Genomic DNA, 15,959 nt, shown 5'->3' on the forward strand with positions numbered 1-15,959 from the left:
TTGTGCCTCTCTCTTCTTCCTCAGTGGTCCTTCTTGGGTGCTACTGCTCCCCGTTTTGCAGCACTATGGTCCTGCTGGGGCCCATCAGCAAGGGAACTGAAGGGTACTGCAGACTTCGGGGAGTTTTGTGACCCTCTTTGAGCAGCTCTTGGTGGGAATGGTGCGACAAAGCTTGGGCATCGCTGTACATAATTGCAGAGAGGGCTCAGGAGACAGCTGGGACGGGGCTGCAGCTCCCTGGAAGGGGCTGCAAGGGGACCTGGGGTGGGATGAGAGCGGAGATGATGCCCCTGACATGGGGCTCTCAGAGCCTGTGTGTCCCAGCCACCCTGTGTGCCTCCCGGCTGGCGTTTGGCTGGGCTCTCCTTCGGCTGGCACGAGCACCAGGGAGGTGGATCAGCCGCCTGCGTGCTGCGAGCACGCTTCTGACTTCTTGTCAAGCCTCCGTGCCAGCGCCAGGAGGATGCTGACGTACAACATGCAGACCGGGTAGCCTCACGCTGGCAGCAGGACAGGGGTCAGCAGAAACGCAAACCTGCGAGGAGCTTGTTCGGTACCTACAGGTGCTTTGTTCTGTGACAGCAGCTGGTCTGGTCGCCTCCACCCTTTATTTTCCCCGGCTGGCAGAATTTCAGTCAAAACCTCAGTGCTTTCCAAAACTGCACTACTGCACAGTTAAAGAGATGTGGCATATTTTTCTTGAAAATTTGCAGTTAAGTGAGTTCTAGCATGGGTTTCCTCATGCTAGTATTAAAACAGTGAGCTGCATTCAGATACTGATCTGGCAGAAAAGTAACATCTCACAACCTCCATTTCTGCCCAGAAAACCACAAGGCTCAGTTTCTCAGCAGGATAAATTTTTTGATCCAACATAAAGTGTTAAATTTAGTGTTTTCATGTATCTGTGAGAACGAGGTAAGACAACTATGTGCACACAGCTTTTTCAGTCCCCGCGAGTGGTGTATGAGTTACATATTTTCTGCTATTGGAGTGTCGTTCCAGACGCTGTCAGCTTGGTGGTTGTATGAGTCTCCTGTGAGTTTTTCTGTCTGGTCCTGTTTGTCTGGTCCCTCAGGCGACGACGTTCTGCCCCTAGCTGTGGAGGTGGAGAGGAGATCGTGTCTGCTGTTGGCAAGTCTCTGCATCTTCATTAATGTTCTGCTAATATTTGTTCAAAGTCTCTTCCCTTTCCTGCCCGCCACACTTCAAGCAAAGTGAGCTTTGGGGCTTTCCCTGCTGAGCGAACTTCAAGCAGTTGCTTGTTAGTTCATGACCTCTTTAATTCTTGGTAACACGGATCAGACACCAGCCAACAAGGGGGAAAAAATTGCCTGCAGAGATGTGATTCTAGCACTAGCCTGAAAAATACATGTGCTTTTGCTTATCTCGTTTTTTTTATGTATCCCAGAAAGATACCCTGCAAATCTTCTCGGATCAGAGAGGTGCTGGAACAAGTAGCATTATGGGTTCCCGCTGCCCTTTTCCCTGCTTTTTTTTCCCTGCTTTTAGCTAGGACCCTGGTTAAAAAGGAGGTGTGTTTGGGGGGCAGCAGTGTTTCTGCATGTGCTGCGTTAGTGGAGGATGCCAGCTTTCTGTAGCCGGGGTTTGTGTGGTACAGCAGTGGGGGGGGGGATGCCGGGCACCTCCCTTGCTGTAAGGAGAGGAAAAGGGTGAAAGAAGGTGCCGCTGAACGGCAGTTCACTAAATGGCCATGGGCAACTGAGCACAGGTTCCTCTGCTACCTTTGATGGGAAGGTCTTCTGCTTCTCTTTCTCGCAGTGATGGGATGTGGTTTTGGCTGCCAGTTTTGTGGTCTGAAGGCAGGAAAAATTACAGACTGCTTCATGGAAAGGGGGCATGTGATGGATGCACTGGCAGCGCTGGTGTCCAAAAGATTTGCAGCAAGGCCCGTGCTGCTGTCAGTCTGCCAGATGCACCTTACCACGGAGGGTGAGGCTGGAGCGGGTCGGTTATTTTGCAGTCAGGGCACAATTTAATGTGCCAGTGCAGAGGAGGAGAGGTGCGTGTTCATGTTTTAAATCAATGGAAGTAATAAACAACCTCCTTACACCATTTTCCTCTGAATTACAGGGTGGTTTTGCCTTCTCCAAGCAGGAAATGCTGTGTGTCTTCAACACCCGTAGCACCACACTGGTGTTCTCTGCTTTGTTTTTAATGAACCTCCTGTTTTAATTGTATAACATGCAGGATGAGGAAATGGCACCACTCGCAAACGAAGAACTGACTTCTTGTGGAAGTTGCGTTTTGGTGATAAAGTCCCTCTGGTAACCTTGGCCTAATTTAGGAGCCTTCTCTGTCAGACAGACACTATTTCAGATGAGTTAGCTATGCCCGTGACTGTAGCAGCATGCTTGCTTTTGGAGAATCCTGGCACTGGATAAAAAACGATGTCTTAGTCTCTGTGGTACCATCTCTGCTTCTGCTTCTCACTGCTGTAAAGTCCAAAAATGACAGCCTTGCCTTTGTTGCTCTCTGAATGTGAAAAGGCTAAATTTGGAATTCACACTTTTTTTTTTAAATGAATACAAGACAAGTTTTTATTATAGAAAAATCTCCGAGAAAAAAAAAAAAGTAAATTCTGATCGTATTTCAGTTTTTTTTTAATGCTGAAAGAAGCTTGGCTTTGTGAACAGCAACTTGACACAAATTTTCTGAAGTGTGATCACAGAACTGGGATTTTGTCATTCAGTGCTGCAAGAGCAGAGCAGCTGTTTGTGCTCGCATTTCAGTGTGGAACTTTGCTATATTTTAACAGCAGTTTTACTTTGATTTTGCCTGTTCTGTGCTACTGCTGTGACTATCCCAGGCTCCAGGTTATTAATGAAGTTTTGAATAGCCAGTCTAGCATGTTAGATATAGCTCCTACTGAGAGGCTATGGCTTCTGAAAACTTATGCCATAAAACCCATTTGGAACAGGGCATCTTCTCCCTTTCTTGTCCCCCTATCTACTGGAAAGTCTTGCCATAGAAGCCATGAAACCCAAAACACTGCATGATGCATACTGAGGCTCTTATGCTTGTTTTGTGTTTTTACAGTCCGCTCCCTTACGAATGCAATTCTGTTTTTACACTCCATTATACCACTCATAATTTTCTTGAGGTTTCTGGTGGTGGTGTTTTGTTTGTAGCTGTACACAATGATTAGTTGTGTGGAAAAGTGATCTAGGAGCACCAGACTAAATTGAAGGCTCCATTGTGCTTGGCATTGTGGTGAATGTACGTTCTGTCCCCAGATGACCTGCAGCACACTATTAATTTCGGACTCTTCTTGGAAATACATTGCAACAGACTTTTTCCTTTTTGAATTTGTATTGTATGTAATGGGTGTGTTTTCCAGTTGGAAAAGCACAGTTACGTTCATTTATACTGCCAGGTGCAGCAGAAGTTGATCGTATGCAGTAGTATATCACCTTGAAAAGTCACCTTTTGAGTCTGCTGCCAAATGGGTGCTGACAGACAGGAAATTGGAAAAGCATACGTGTAAGTATCAGAATGTTAAGAGTGGGTATCTGTTACGTGTCTGTGTGTAAAAGCAATGACTTCATGCAGGAGACGTTCCTGTGCTCAGGTTGTCCGTGTGTGTGTGCGTGCTCACCTCTTCCTGTCCCTTACGCCCACATAGGGGGCAGATGATGCTGATGTTCAGCCTAATGGCTGAACGTGGCCACTGGAGCTGTGTGTTCACTCGTATGAGAGCCCTTTCCTGTGGTCCCTACAGCAGGTTTTTGTTTTTTTTTTGTTTGTTTGTTTTTTTAATCTGTATCTTTGGGCTGGTATTTTGCAGATGGGTTGGATAGAGCTTTTGGAAAATAAATGAACATGCGTTTTTCATTTCTTCATTAAGCTTATGTGGTACTGTAGTATAAGAGGCATTTTAACATTGTGGATCAGTTAAATAGCTTCATTGATTTGATGTGTTTGTTTACTTTACCAAGTAACATAAACTCAATTACAACAAAAGCAAGCACTGCAAGCTTCAGTTTTGCACATTGCAATTTATTGTTTTATCTCCTGTCCTTGAAACTAAGTATTGCCAGACTTCTTGTCAATGATACATGATATGAGATGTATGTGCAGATACTGAAGTACCTTCACGTACGTATGAGCACAGCGTTTTCAGTAATGTTTTTTCTGCTTTTTGCCTTGCTGCTTGCAAAGGTTGTAGCCTTGGGATGCTAGCCAGGCTTTGAACTGTAAAAGGGAGCATAAAGAATGCAGGATGTTTTTAGAATATGCTCAGCTGTGAGCAGATGGCTTCATTAAATTCTCTTTAGGAGCAAGGAGAGCAGTTGCTGCTTTTGGAAGAAACTTGGCCAAAGCAACTATTTTTACATTGCAAATCCAAGTTTGTGGCAGGTAATAAGAATATCTGTATCACAATATTATTTAAAGTGATCAGTCCAAGTACCTTAAAAAAATGAAGCAGGGTGTAGCCTCTGCTCCATAAGCTGATAGGCACAAATTAGGACAGAATATTCAATATTTAATCATCACACTTCCTACATGTATTTTAAATATTGGGCAGGGGAAACTCTTGCTTTATTTTTTGCTTCTCAATCCTGAACATTTTCATGTAGTTTTGTTGTGTTTGCCACAAAATCGTGTGGTTTGTTTTGTGGTTTTGCCTTCTTTTCCGGAGAACTAACAAAAACTGCATGTATAACTAGCTCTATTTATAAATAAGTTGTGAAGGAGAGTGATGTCCAGAAAGTTTCTCTCCCATCTAATATAAGACTCCTAGCAGTAGCATTTCAAAGGGTCTAGTTATTCAGGGGTTCAGTGTTGTTGTGTCGATCGAAGTTGTGTTATGTGATCAAAGGTCAAAATAAACGTTATGAGGAGATTAGAATCATACAATATACGAGTTGGAAGGCACCCACAAGGATCATCAAGTCAACTCCTGGGTCCTCAAAGCTTGGACCTAAGCTATAACTAGGTACAGTTTACTTGATTTCTACCCACCCTAAAATTAAAACACAAGCCTCAAGAGTTTTGCTTCAAGGCAAATATGCATGAGTTACGATATCTTGGGTTTGAGGTTGAATGGCCTGCTAAAAATGGAAAAAGGTGTGTTGGTCTTTAAAAATGGGGATGGACTTACGGAGAAGAATTTGAAGCTGGAGTTTTTGTTCTTGTGGATGGGAAGTTAGAGATGAGAGAAAGTTTTACCTGTTAAGCTCTATCAGGGTTGTGTGTTTCCTTTATTTACTTAATTATTTTAAATTACATTTGGAGGCAGTGAACCTTGTGGCAGGGAAGAGACTCTTGTGCTGTTGTGGTAGAGTTTATTGGTATTAATTATTGCATGTTCATTCTTTCACCTGTGAAATGCCTCTGTTAAAATTGGGTATTAGCTCATCTCAGTAGCAGGAGGAGACTCACGGGGTCTGATGCAGGTAGGTTGAACTTCTGTGCTGTGGATTGTCTATTGGTAAATGCTATGTCCTGGGGAGGGTTTGGGCTCTAACCAAGCTGCCTGGCTGGTTTTAGGTGTATAGTCTGTTAAGATGTGCCTCCAGCAGGTAATCTGGACCTGTGACATTGAAATGCATACACTGTGAGATCACCGTGTGTGGGAAAAGCCTTTATTTATGGCAGTAGTTTGGGATCAGTTTGTCTCATCATACTGAAGCAAACACTTTTGTGTAATAGACATGTAGAAATCTGTACATGTGTGCTGACAGAAAAACGTGTTTGTATAATAGAACAAGTCTGTGTTTTTCTTCCCAAGCTGCTTTTTAAGGGTAGACCAGCAGCGTATATATGTTACAGAAACTGTCTGAACCAGACATTTTAACCACTGTTGCTGCAGGAAAGCTTGTGCTTAATTAGAATCAATACATTCCACAACGAGAGAAGAAAACGACCTTGGTTTTGGAAGGATGAATTACTGGTGTGTTATTGTCCTTGCTCGGAGTTTTTCCGTGCATTATCTTACCCCAATTTCTTCTAATGAATTTTATACATATATAGTACATACTTGTAAAATGTTATCCCTTGTATGTGTTCTCCACATGGTGCTAGGAGGTGCTGAACAGCACTATTATTCTGATAGAATTAAGTTAGTGGACCCACTGTAAATATAATTCAGGCCCTAGTTATCTAATATCTGCCACTATGTGTAAGATAACCTAATGAGAGTTATCCTGGCACACCTTTGTTGAACCTGAGGGTCTGTATTAAGGCTTTAAGTGCGACACTTTCCACTGCTGTGTGGTGTGTCAGGTATTTTCCAGCACATGTAAGATTATCAGTATTTTACATAGCTCATTTCTCTGCTGTTTTCCTATTGATGATGGGTGCAGCAGCACTGCATAGGGGAGAGACGGGACCTTGATGAGGAGCTCCCCTTACAGCCCAGATTGGACTCTTTTTACCTTTTCTTTGAGAAGAATGGAATATTGTATAGCTACAGTTACAGTATATGAATAAGTTTTATCAGTACATGTTACCAAAAATAGTCTTGTCGAACTGCAGGCCTTGCACGTCCGCTGGACAGGCACTTCGTCATGTATTTGCGTCTGTTATTCTTTTTTGATGTTTTGCAAACATCTCACAACAAAGACTGCTAAGCCTTTTGGACATCTGGGCTGAATCACATTTAACCAGCTTATGTGAGCAAATGTTTCTATCCATTCACATAGAGAGATGTTTGCTATGAAGTCCAGGACATTCTGCCACAGAGATGAATAGCTTAATGTGGTTATGATTAAATAAATTCACTCAGTTTATTCTGACTCTTGCTTTTTCCCATGAATGCAGAAATTATTGCCACTTTGCAGTCTAGGATTTTTAGGCCCATGGAAATACTTTATTTTTGTGCTTGCTGTGTTTATGTTTTGCCAAACATAGAACCTTAACAAATAGGAAAAAAAAGGAAAATCTGTCTGCAGAAATACCACAAACCAGGTGCTTCTCATGTCCAGTCAGCATCAGTTTGGACCAAATAATACCCAACATCTGAAAACATCTTTTGCTGCTGGTGGTGATGTTTTTTTCTGTACTGTTTGAGTAAATTATCAGCTTCCTTGAAACCTGATTTATAATAGTGCCTGGCCTGTATGTTAAAAAGATAAAAATGTCTGCTAAGACACAAATATAAATAATCCTCAGCTGGAGTTACAGTCTGCCTTGTTTCCAGAGCTTTCCTAACATGCAGCAAAGAAAACCAGACTAGCATTCTTGTATTCATCCTGCAGCTCGGAGCCTGTTGTCAGCACTAGAGCTTGTAAATAGGAGCAGCTTCACACTGCTCTGAGATGCTGCAGAAAGCAGCAGTGCCGGTAAGGATATGAGAACATCTCATGAGCCCATGGTGGTAAAGGAAAGCTCTGAACCATAAGCTGATACTTCCTTGTGAATAGATGAAGTGGTGCAGTCTCTAGGATGCTGGAATTTGATTCCTTTTTAGGTAAACTGGGGTGGCAGTGACAGCCTTTGCCTAAACAGGGGTGAGCTCAAGAGGAATGGCATTTGATGGTGCTTGTGTATCTCTCCCGAATCAGCAAAGCACTGCTGCAAAAACAGTCTGGGAATGAATTATTTCCCTCCTCCCTCACAATAACTCTTTCTCTACAGGTAGCATGAAAAATGAAATGATCTGGATATTGAACTGATTTTTTTTCCTTTCCTTGTAGCCATTGCTGTGTGGACCATTATATGCCCAAGTAAGCTGTGCTTACTTTGTTCTTGTATTACAGTGTCATCTTCGGTGCTGAACGTGAATCCAACTAATCAGCAGTTGTTTACTGTGCAGGTAGAAAATTGAGGTATTTTTACACAATCTTCCTCAAGCTGTGGTTGAAGAACAACACCTGCTGTATGGGCTGAGAGTCTGAGCAGAGGCTGGTGCTCTGGGCCCTAGATGCTGCCCAAACCCTATCTTGTCTGTGGTCTTGTCTGCAAGGCTCGACTGATCCTTGATTTCCAGGCCTGTAAGTTTGCCTTACCCCCTGCAGACTTGTGCAGTCTCATGGACACAATTTTCACAGCAAACCATTTCTGTAAGAGATAGCTCACTCATGGTTATGTCACAGAATTTTCTCTTTTGAACTACAATTTACATTATTGAAATGTATAAAAAAGTGTTCTCTTAGCATTTTTATTTAGTGTTTTCCATTTAAATTTGGCAGACTGATAGCAGAAGCAAACCCATGCGCCTCTGTGGTGCTGAAGGCCTCCTTGTTGCAGGAAAGGGATTTGTATTTTGTCCTTTTCTTTCAGATTGGTGCAGTTATGCTTTGAAGTGTTTGCTTCGTCGTCTTTAATGGATCACTTTAAGATCTCATAATCTTGTTTGTCTAAATTTCAAAGCTACTGGGGGCAAAGGATAGAACACAACAGGATTTTTATTTTATGGGGCTTTTGCATGAAGAACATGGCCCAGCCCTGTCTTTAGTGTTGCCTTTGGCGCAGTCAGTGAGGGTGGTCCAAATATTTATTTTCTAAACCTTTCTAAACCTGTGGGTAGTAGGGGGTGTCCCAGAACAGGCCCTGCGGCTCTCCGACCGTGAGGCAGCAGATCCTGGTGCTTGTTGCTCTTAAAATTTGTCACTACCCAGCACCCACATTGGTGGAGCAAGGCCCTGTGTTGTGGTGGAGCCTGTCCTGTCCTCGCCTGCACCTCCTGTTGGTGAGGCGTTGCTCCTGTCAGCCATGTTACGCTGACTAGCTGAGAAGAAAGTAGAAAATACCCCTCTTGTGATGTGATGGCAGAATCTGGTCATGCTCCTGGAGTAATACTTTGGGGGTTTCTGCACGCGGCTGGGGATGTCCTGGTGAAGTTGTGGAGAAGGTGAGTGGCTGGGGGCCCCGCGAGCTGTGCTGCCACTGCTTGCTCAGTGAGGAGTAAACCTGTTACAGAACCAGGAATATAATACATTTATTAAACGTGTTTGTCACCCTGCAAGCTTAATGAGGTGGCTTAGAGGTAGGAGAAAATTACCTGATGAGTTCCATAAGCATAAGGTGCTTACGCTGAAAGTGGTAGAAGCTGTATATGGAGCACACTTTCACGAAGAGGTTCAAATCTCAATTTCTGCAAGTGGCTGGGAAATCATTATTATAATGCTTGTGAGTCTCAGTAGACAGCACTCTCACCTTTAATGCTGGGATTGCTGAAGACTTTTCAAGTCTTCCTGGTAAGTAAATTGTTTTGTATTTCAACTGTTGCTCTTGTGTTCTTCCAATAAGGGCCTTTTCTTGAGTCCATCGTGAAACTTTTCTTGTCTTCCTGAGCCTGTCTTTCACCAGAAGCATTTGTGTACCCCAGGAGCTGGTGTAGCGCTCTGCTGAGCAGCACAGCCGTAGTCACCATCTCCTGGCTTTGCAGTTACTGTGTTCCGTGGAGGTGAAGCAGTTGAACCCACACTTTTGCATTGCTTCTCAGGCACGGAGCTGGTGACTACACTGACATGTATTAGGGAAGGTTAATCCTCATAACATATGCCTGTGAGAGCTGGAAACATACCTAAGCGTTAGGCAGGGAATAAATGCTACTGAAAAGTTCCGGGCCTTGAATGGGAAGACCTGTTACCCACAGAGTGGTGTGAGAAATCATTAGTCAGCAATCTAGGTCAGCTCTTGGTCAGGATCTGACCCAGTTGTGCTTAGGACATGCTTTTCTAAGGAAAACTCTGGCTTTCTCATGGAAGTGTCCTGTGAAACCTTGCTGAGGAAAGATTCCCATAGGAAACCCCTCAAAAAATCCTGTAAAAGACAGAACGAAGCAACCTGTTTGCATATCCTGAGAAGCAGTAGTAAATAGCAGTATCAGGAGTAGTGTGGTGAAAATAAGTATACGTCAACAATATGAAGCATCTCATATATGTTACAGTGATAATATCTGACTTTTTAGCTTACTTCTTGTATATGACCTTGTCTTGCAAAAGGTTTATTTCAGGAAGTGTTCTCAAATATTAATGTTGGAATTCCTTGCTTCATGCTAACAAAAAGATACTTGAGCAAGGGCTTTTTCCTGCTGAAGAGTGATGTCACTTCATATCATCCAAGAGGACCCACAGTGTGACAGTGTTTTGCTAGAAGTCTTAACGGAGTGGGTCAGCTGTAGTGAAATTGCATAACTGTTGGCTGTCACTTAAATTTTGGATGTGCTACCAGCCTTTCAAAGCATGTTAGAATTTAAAAAACTTACAACCTAATCGGGTATTTTTAAAGTGCCCTTGCTCAAAGGTGCTAACAGTAAAATGCTTGAATCCCCTCGTTCTAGAACGATAGAGGAGTTGTTCGAACATATGTACCCAGTACCTATATATTTTTTTCTGCAGAATACATTAGGTTTGGGCATCGTGAAAAGGGAGTCATGGAAATCTGGGATTCAATAGGGAACAGATTAGTGGTGCCTTGAGGTATGCAGTGTCAGCTGAACTTTCCAGTGGGCTTCTCAGACCATTGCACGCAAACTGTTATACAGTTTCTTGTGTTACTGAATGGTGAATCTTTTGTTAAAGATGATAAGCATTTTTACCTAGCAGAAATGTCTGCGGTCTTCAAGAACAAGGAAACTTAAATGAAACTTGCTATTTAGAATCTGTCTCAGTAAGTGAGGACCATGAGCAACCAGGCCAACCAAAGACAGGTTTCATAGCAACAAAAATAATGAAAAGCATTGTTCAGACTTTCCCTGTAGAAAAGCAGTAGCAAAACATCTAATTAATAGTTGTTAATCTGCAATACATATATTCAGCTTGTGGTCTATGTACCTCTGTATACTATGGATGACTTCTAAGAGATATGCCAAAGCTACATAAGAAAAACGAGCTGACTGTTAGTAGACTTAAATTCTCGGTGCATGTTTGCTCATCCTCTTGGAAACCTGAAGATGAGTGGCTTTTGATCTCTTAAAAAAAAAAAAAAAATCACCGTCTTTGAGTCTAAATATTCGGCCAGAAAGAAGAATGTAAGAAGTTGCCCTAGTCACAAATAAATAAAATTAGCTAAGGTCACAATTTAATACTTGGACAGCGTTTTGATTTGATGTAATGTACTTTTCCAGTAGCTTAAAGCTAGTAATACCAATCAGAAAAAAAAAATAGAAGTGTGGAGGGAAAGTGAAAAGGAAACTGATGCTTAGCAAGAAACATTTTGTTTGCAATATGAAACCTGCACTTATTTTAACACGCACAGAAAAAAATCTGGTTAAAGTATTTCAGGAAATCACCCACATAACACCTGAAATTTAGGAAATGAATGTATCCACAGAGAACTTTGAACTTAAAAGTTTAACTGATTTGAATTAGCGCGGAACAAAAAAAAATATATAGAAATGGCCTGTTTATTTTTTCAGGCAGTATGGGAAATGATGTTTGCTTCTTGCTCTATGAATTGTGCTATGGAAGAGAAGGATATTTTGAGATGTAGAATGGCAGTCACAATATAGATGATGGTGATACATTCTTGAGTTCTTTCTTTGTCTGTCCTGAGACATTTAGCAAGGAAGTGGACCTGGCTGACTCTAGGCTGTTCCCTTTTTTTGATTCCATGTCTTCTGATGGTGTGATATGGTGTTGGGTTTATGTGGCAAGGTTTTGAATGTGGCCTGGAGGAGGCTGCATCCCGTGGAGAGGAGCCCACGCAGGAGCAGGGGGTCTGGGGGGAGCTGCCGCCCACCCGTGGGGGACCCGTGCTGGAGCAGTTTGCTCCTGGGGGATGGATGGACCCCGTGGTACGGAGCCGTGTGGGAGCAGGTCTTGAAGAGCTGCTGCCTGTGGGCAGCCCCCGCAGGCTCAGTTCGGGAAGGACGGCATCCCGTGGGAGGGACCCCACGGGGAGCAGGGGCAGGGAGGGACCGTGAGGGACCGTGAGGGAGCGGCGGAGACAAAGCATCAGGGACTGACCGCAGCCCCCATTCCCTGTTCTCCTGTGTTGTTTGGTGAGAGGGGGTGGAAGAGAGTGGTTGGGGGGAAGGTGTTTTTAGTTCACTTTTAGCTTCTCACTGTTGTAGTCTGTTATTAGTAGGGAACAAATTACATTAATGTCTTGTGTTGCGTCTGTTTTGTCAGTGACAATGATTGGTGAGCAATCTCGCTGTCCTTATTTCAACCCATGAGCTTCTTTTTAATATCATATTTCCCCCACCCCGTTCTGTTGTGGAGGGAGAGTGAGAGAGTGGCATGGTGGTGCTGAGCTAGCTGCCCATCCGTGTGAAACCACAGCAACTTGTAGCTTCCAAACTCAAAGTTATCAAGGGATACAGGGAAACACCCGTTAACATGAGCACCTCTACTGAATGCATTTCACAATTAAAAATGTTAGTTGCCGTCAGGTTCTCTGTCAGATCTCCCTAGGCTGTAATTCATTTTTGCATATGACTGAGCATAACCTAATTTTTGAGGGTGACATTTGAAATCTGTAAGCTGTGAAGGTTCTGGGGTATCGGTTTTTGATTTGAGATAAGATGTGGATAGCTGCTGTTGTGTTCAGAGGTCAACTTTGCTCAGAAAGTCTTGGTGTTTTACTCTTTAGCCCTAAGGAAGCACATATATTTTGTCTTGCTTCTGACTAGTGTGTTCATATGATTTTACAGTTCTGCTTTTCTGTAATATTAAAAACATCAAACTTTGTTGTCTTTCTTAGCATTCAATGGCTGGAAATTCACAGTAATTATCTGTTTTCCTCAACAAACTTTGAGGCAGAACCTCTTTAGTGTGTGACTGTCACTGTATCTTTTCATAAACTCCTTAATGATGGTGCAAACAAGATTCTTAAAAGTTAATCATCAAGTGTAATAATGACTCCCTCTGCTACGTTTATTTGGCATAAGAAAAAGCTCATTTTAGGCTTGGCAGGAGTTAAAATCCCAGTAATGCTCATGAGAATGTTCTACAGGCAAAGCTTCTATTAATCCTGCTGCTGACATGCTCACGCATAATTTGATGTGAAATCTGAAGCATTAATACTCGAAGGATCTGCACCCACGCTTTTGAATGTACGGAAAGAGGTAATGTGGGCATGGACCAACACGCGCTTTATAGCTAATGGTCAAAATGACCTTTGCATTGCTAACGTCAAGGGAAGGACTGTACTGAGGTAGGAGCAGGTATGACAGATGTTCTGTAACCTCTTAGGGTGGACGTAGTAACACACGATAAGCCACTGCCATTGGTGTCAGCTGTCCCAAAGTCAGAGTTGCTTTTTCACACTCTGGAGCTGGTCACCGCGAGCCATTGCCAACTGAGATGTTGCTGACTGAATTCTGCAACAGAGCACCTGTGGTTAACGCGTTCTGTCCTGCGCAAACTTTTTTGTAGCTGCTGGTGTGTGTCGTTTCTTTACATACTTAATAGAAGTGGGCTGACTCCTACCTATGCACAGTTTAAAAAATAGTGAAGGTTAGTGAGTGGCAGTGTAATAATCTAATGATTAGTAGCCTGTGCTATCTGTGAAAAGCACTATTAACTTTTTTCCAGTCATCTCCTTTCAGAAGTATGGGTGCGTTACTTTTCAGCAGCAAAAACGCCACGATTGCTGTTTAACCACTGATGCTGTTTGCTTCAGGTGTTTCGATATGACAAATCGATGATTTCTTAAATTTTGAAGCCATTTTGCTGTGTTTCCATGGTGCTTGCCAAGAAATCATTAGTCTCCAGCAGCAGATGGAAACTCATGTCCCATAAGGGTCTCAGGTATTTAAAACTACCTCTGCAGTTTGGAGTGAATTCTGAATTTTGACCCAAAACCTGGTATGTCCTGATTCGTGTGGGATTGGCTGGGACACGCAGTTGTTCTACAGTACGTGCTCTTGCCAGTGCTTCGGAGGAAGCTGAACATCTTGAATAAGCAAGTAAACGTAAGAGTAACTCCCTTGTGGCCAGATTTTAGCTGATGAAAAGGAACTGTAGTTTGTTACTCATCATTGGCAGAATAAAGTAAATTGTTTTCATAATGATGCTGCAGGAGGAAAAGAGCAACGTTTACAGCTGGGGACTTAGCCCAGCCCTCGGGTGGTTCTCTGACTTTCCTCCTTTCAAGACCTCTTGCAGCAAGCAGTCCTGCAGAAGAGAAAGCTCAGTCCCCAGCGGGTGCTGTGCCACATCAGAGAGGACAGATCACAGGCCAAATCCCAGACAGCCCTGAATTCTTCACAGTTTTCTTCTGCAGGCCAGGAGCCCTGATCTCTCTCTGGGTTGCTTTTTCTTGCTTTAGCTCTGAGGCGAGCTGGGAGGGCTTGAGTAGGTGAAGCACTTACTGGGTTTTCTGCTCCATTTTTCCAAGGAAGGCTCAGACTTAATGTCTCAAAGCTGCTGCTGCACATACATTTAATCTGCCAAAAGCTAACACTGCTACTGAAAGAGGCATTGTGGGTGGATTTAAACGAACCTGACCCTTTCTTCTCCCAGAGCTGCTTTTAACCTGTAGAAGTTCGTCAGTTGACTTCCCTAACGGGTTGCTCCGTGGCTCAAGTGGCCAGGTAGGCAGGATGGCTTCTTTCAGTAAGCAGGCTGGACCCCTGTTAACTGTAAGGAGGAGTGCAGTTACCTCATTTCCTTCCTCCAGTCCCATTTTGGGGAGCGGAAGGTGATTTTTAATCCACACGCCCTGATGTGTTTGTAGATTTGTAATAGGAACTGTAAAACTAGGATGTTCCAGTATTTTCTTATCAGTGTCCAGTTGATGTCTAGGACCTGTAAAGCCTAACTGTACTGTAAGTAGGTGAGAATATGGATAGAAGAGGGGGTCACCAAATACTGCAGGTAGGGAAGAGGGCAGTGACCTGGTGACAGGCTGGGTGTGAGAGCCAAGCAGAACAAATTGGGGTGATAACAGTGCAGGGAAAACTGCATTGCTGCTCGAGGCTGTTGATCCTGTATCTGAAAATATAGCTTCAAATTTGTTCTCTGAGGGTTAGGTATCAGAGAATGAAAGTTGAGGATAAGAAAAAGGTGTTTCTGCATTTCTTCAGTTAATATGGGGATGAGCAGTCTAGTGGAAATAAGTTTGGAAACTCAGCTGATTTTCGTTTGGGCAAGTGTGCTCTGCAACTTTTGAATCCCATGACCTGGTGGTGGGGAAGAAGGAATTGATTTTATGTGTATCTCTCAAAACCTCCCTGCCTCTCTCTCTTGTATGGAAATGGGAGTGTTGGAACTTGTTGCAGGAAAAAAAAAAAGTTGACAAAAGCAGTGGCATCTGCATGGGGTCACTGGCTTTGTATACCTGGAAAAGAGTACTGACAGCACTTGATGGTGGCTTTTCAAGTAGCTTCTGTACAAATACGTGTGTGGTTTTTTTCCTCAATCAAGAAAAAATAGCATTCCAAAATGGGGTTTTTCTGTAGCTCCTTCAACATACATGCATACAGCTTTTCCAACTTAGCCACGCTGATTCATGTCAAATGGGAAGTTGTCCGTGTGTAGTGGGCAGCGGAAGCAGCGGAGTGAAACAAGGGAGGCGGTCTGCCTTCCCTCTGCTTCTGAAGCCCAAGGCTCAAATTATTGCTGCAGATCCATTTGCCAATTGGGTGTCACAGTTCTTGGTCCCAGGTGAAACTGGGAATGCAATGCAGGAGGATTCAGGAATGTCCAAATTTCCTGCAGTCCGTCGTGGTTGTTTTGCCATTCAGTGAGCATGTTTTTAAGGCAATATGAAGTATCACCCTAACCAGTCCAATGACATTCTCCTTATGTATATGACTGTACAATTGGACGTGAGAGAGAAGATACTTTTAAAGGGGTGTGTGTGTGATAAGGGAGTAGTAATGCATGATCAGTAAGATAAGGATGTTCAGAAGCACAACAGATCTTTACCTGTGTTCCTAAGTCAGAGATGTCCTTACATAACTTGTAAAGCTTGAGGAAATCCTTTCTTTATAGCTCTTGGGGTTTTGTTTGGACATGGTGTTTTTGTTTTTACAAAAAAATGGGAAAATTCCACCTGTGAATTTTAATAGTTTTTTTAATAGTTGAACCACTGCAAGGTTC

The 15,959-nt window shown here is 43.1% G+C and overlaps 1 protein-coding gene across 5 annotated transcripts in view; it reads left to right on the top strand.

Annotated features, from left to right (window-relative positions):
* Positions 1 to 15,959, top strand: part of SEMA4D (semaphorin 4D) — a 95,605-nt gene that overhangs the window by 30,564 nt on the left and 49,082 nt on the right. The window contains exon 1 of one of the 5 annotated variants that reach the window (XM_083816537.1): positions 11,889 to 11,911. The exons of the other annotated variants lie outside the window; for them this stretch is intronic. The gene's annotated coding sequence lies outside the window, so the exon portion shown is untranslated. Of the gene's footprint in view, positions 1 to 11,888; positions 11,912 to 15,959 lie in introns of those variants that run through there. 5 annotated transcript variants of the gene reach the window in all.

This window comes from Anser anser, assembly GCF_964211835.1.
Source record: "Anser anser genome assembly, chromosome: Z".
Taxonomy (NCBI): domain Eukaryota; kingdom Metazoa; phylum Chordata; class Aves; order Anseriformes; family Anatidae; genus Anser; species Anser anser.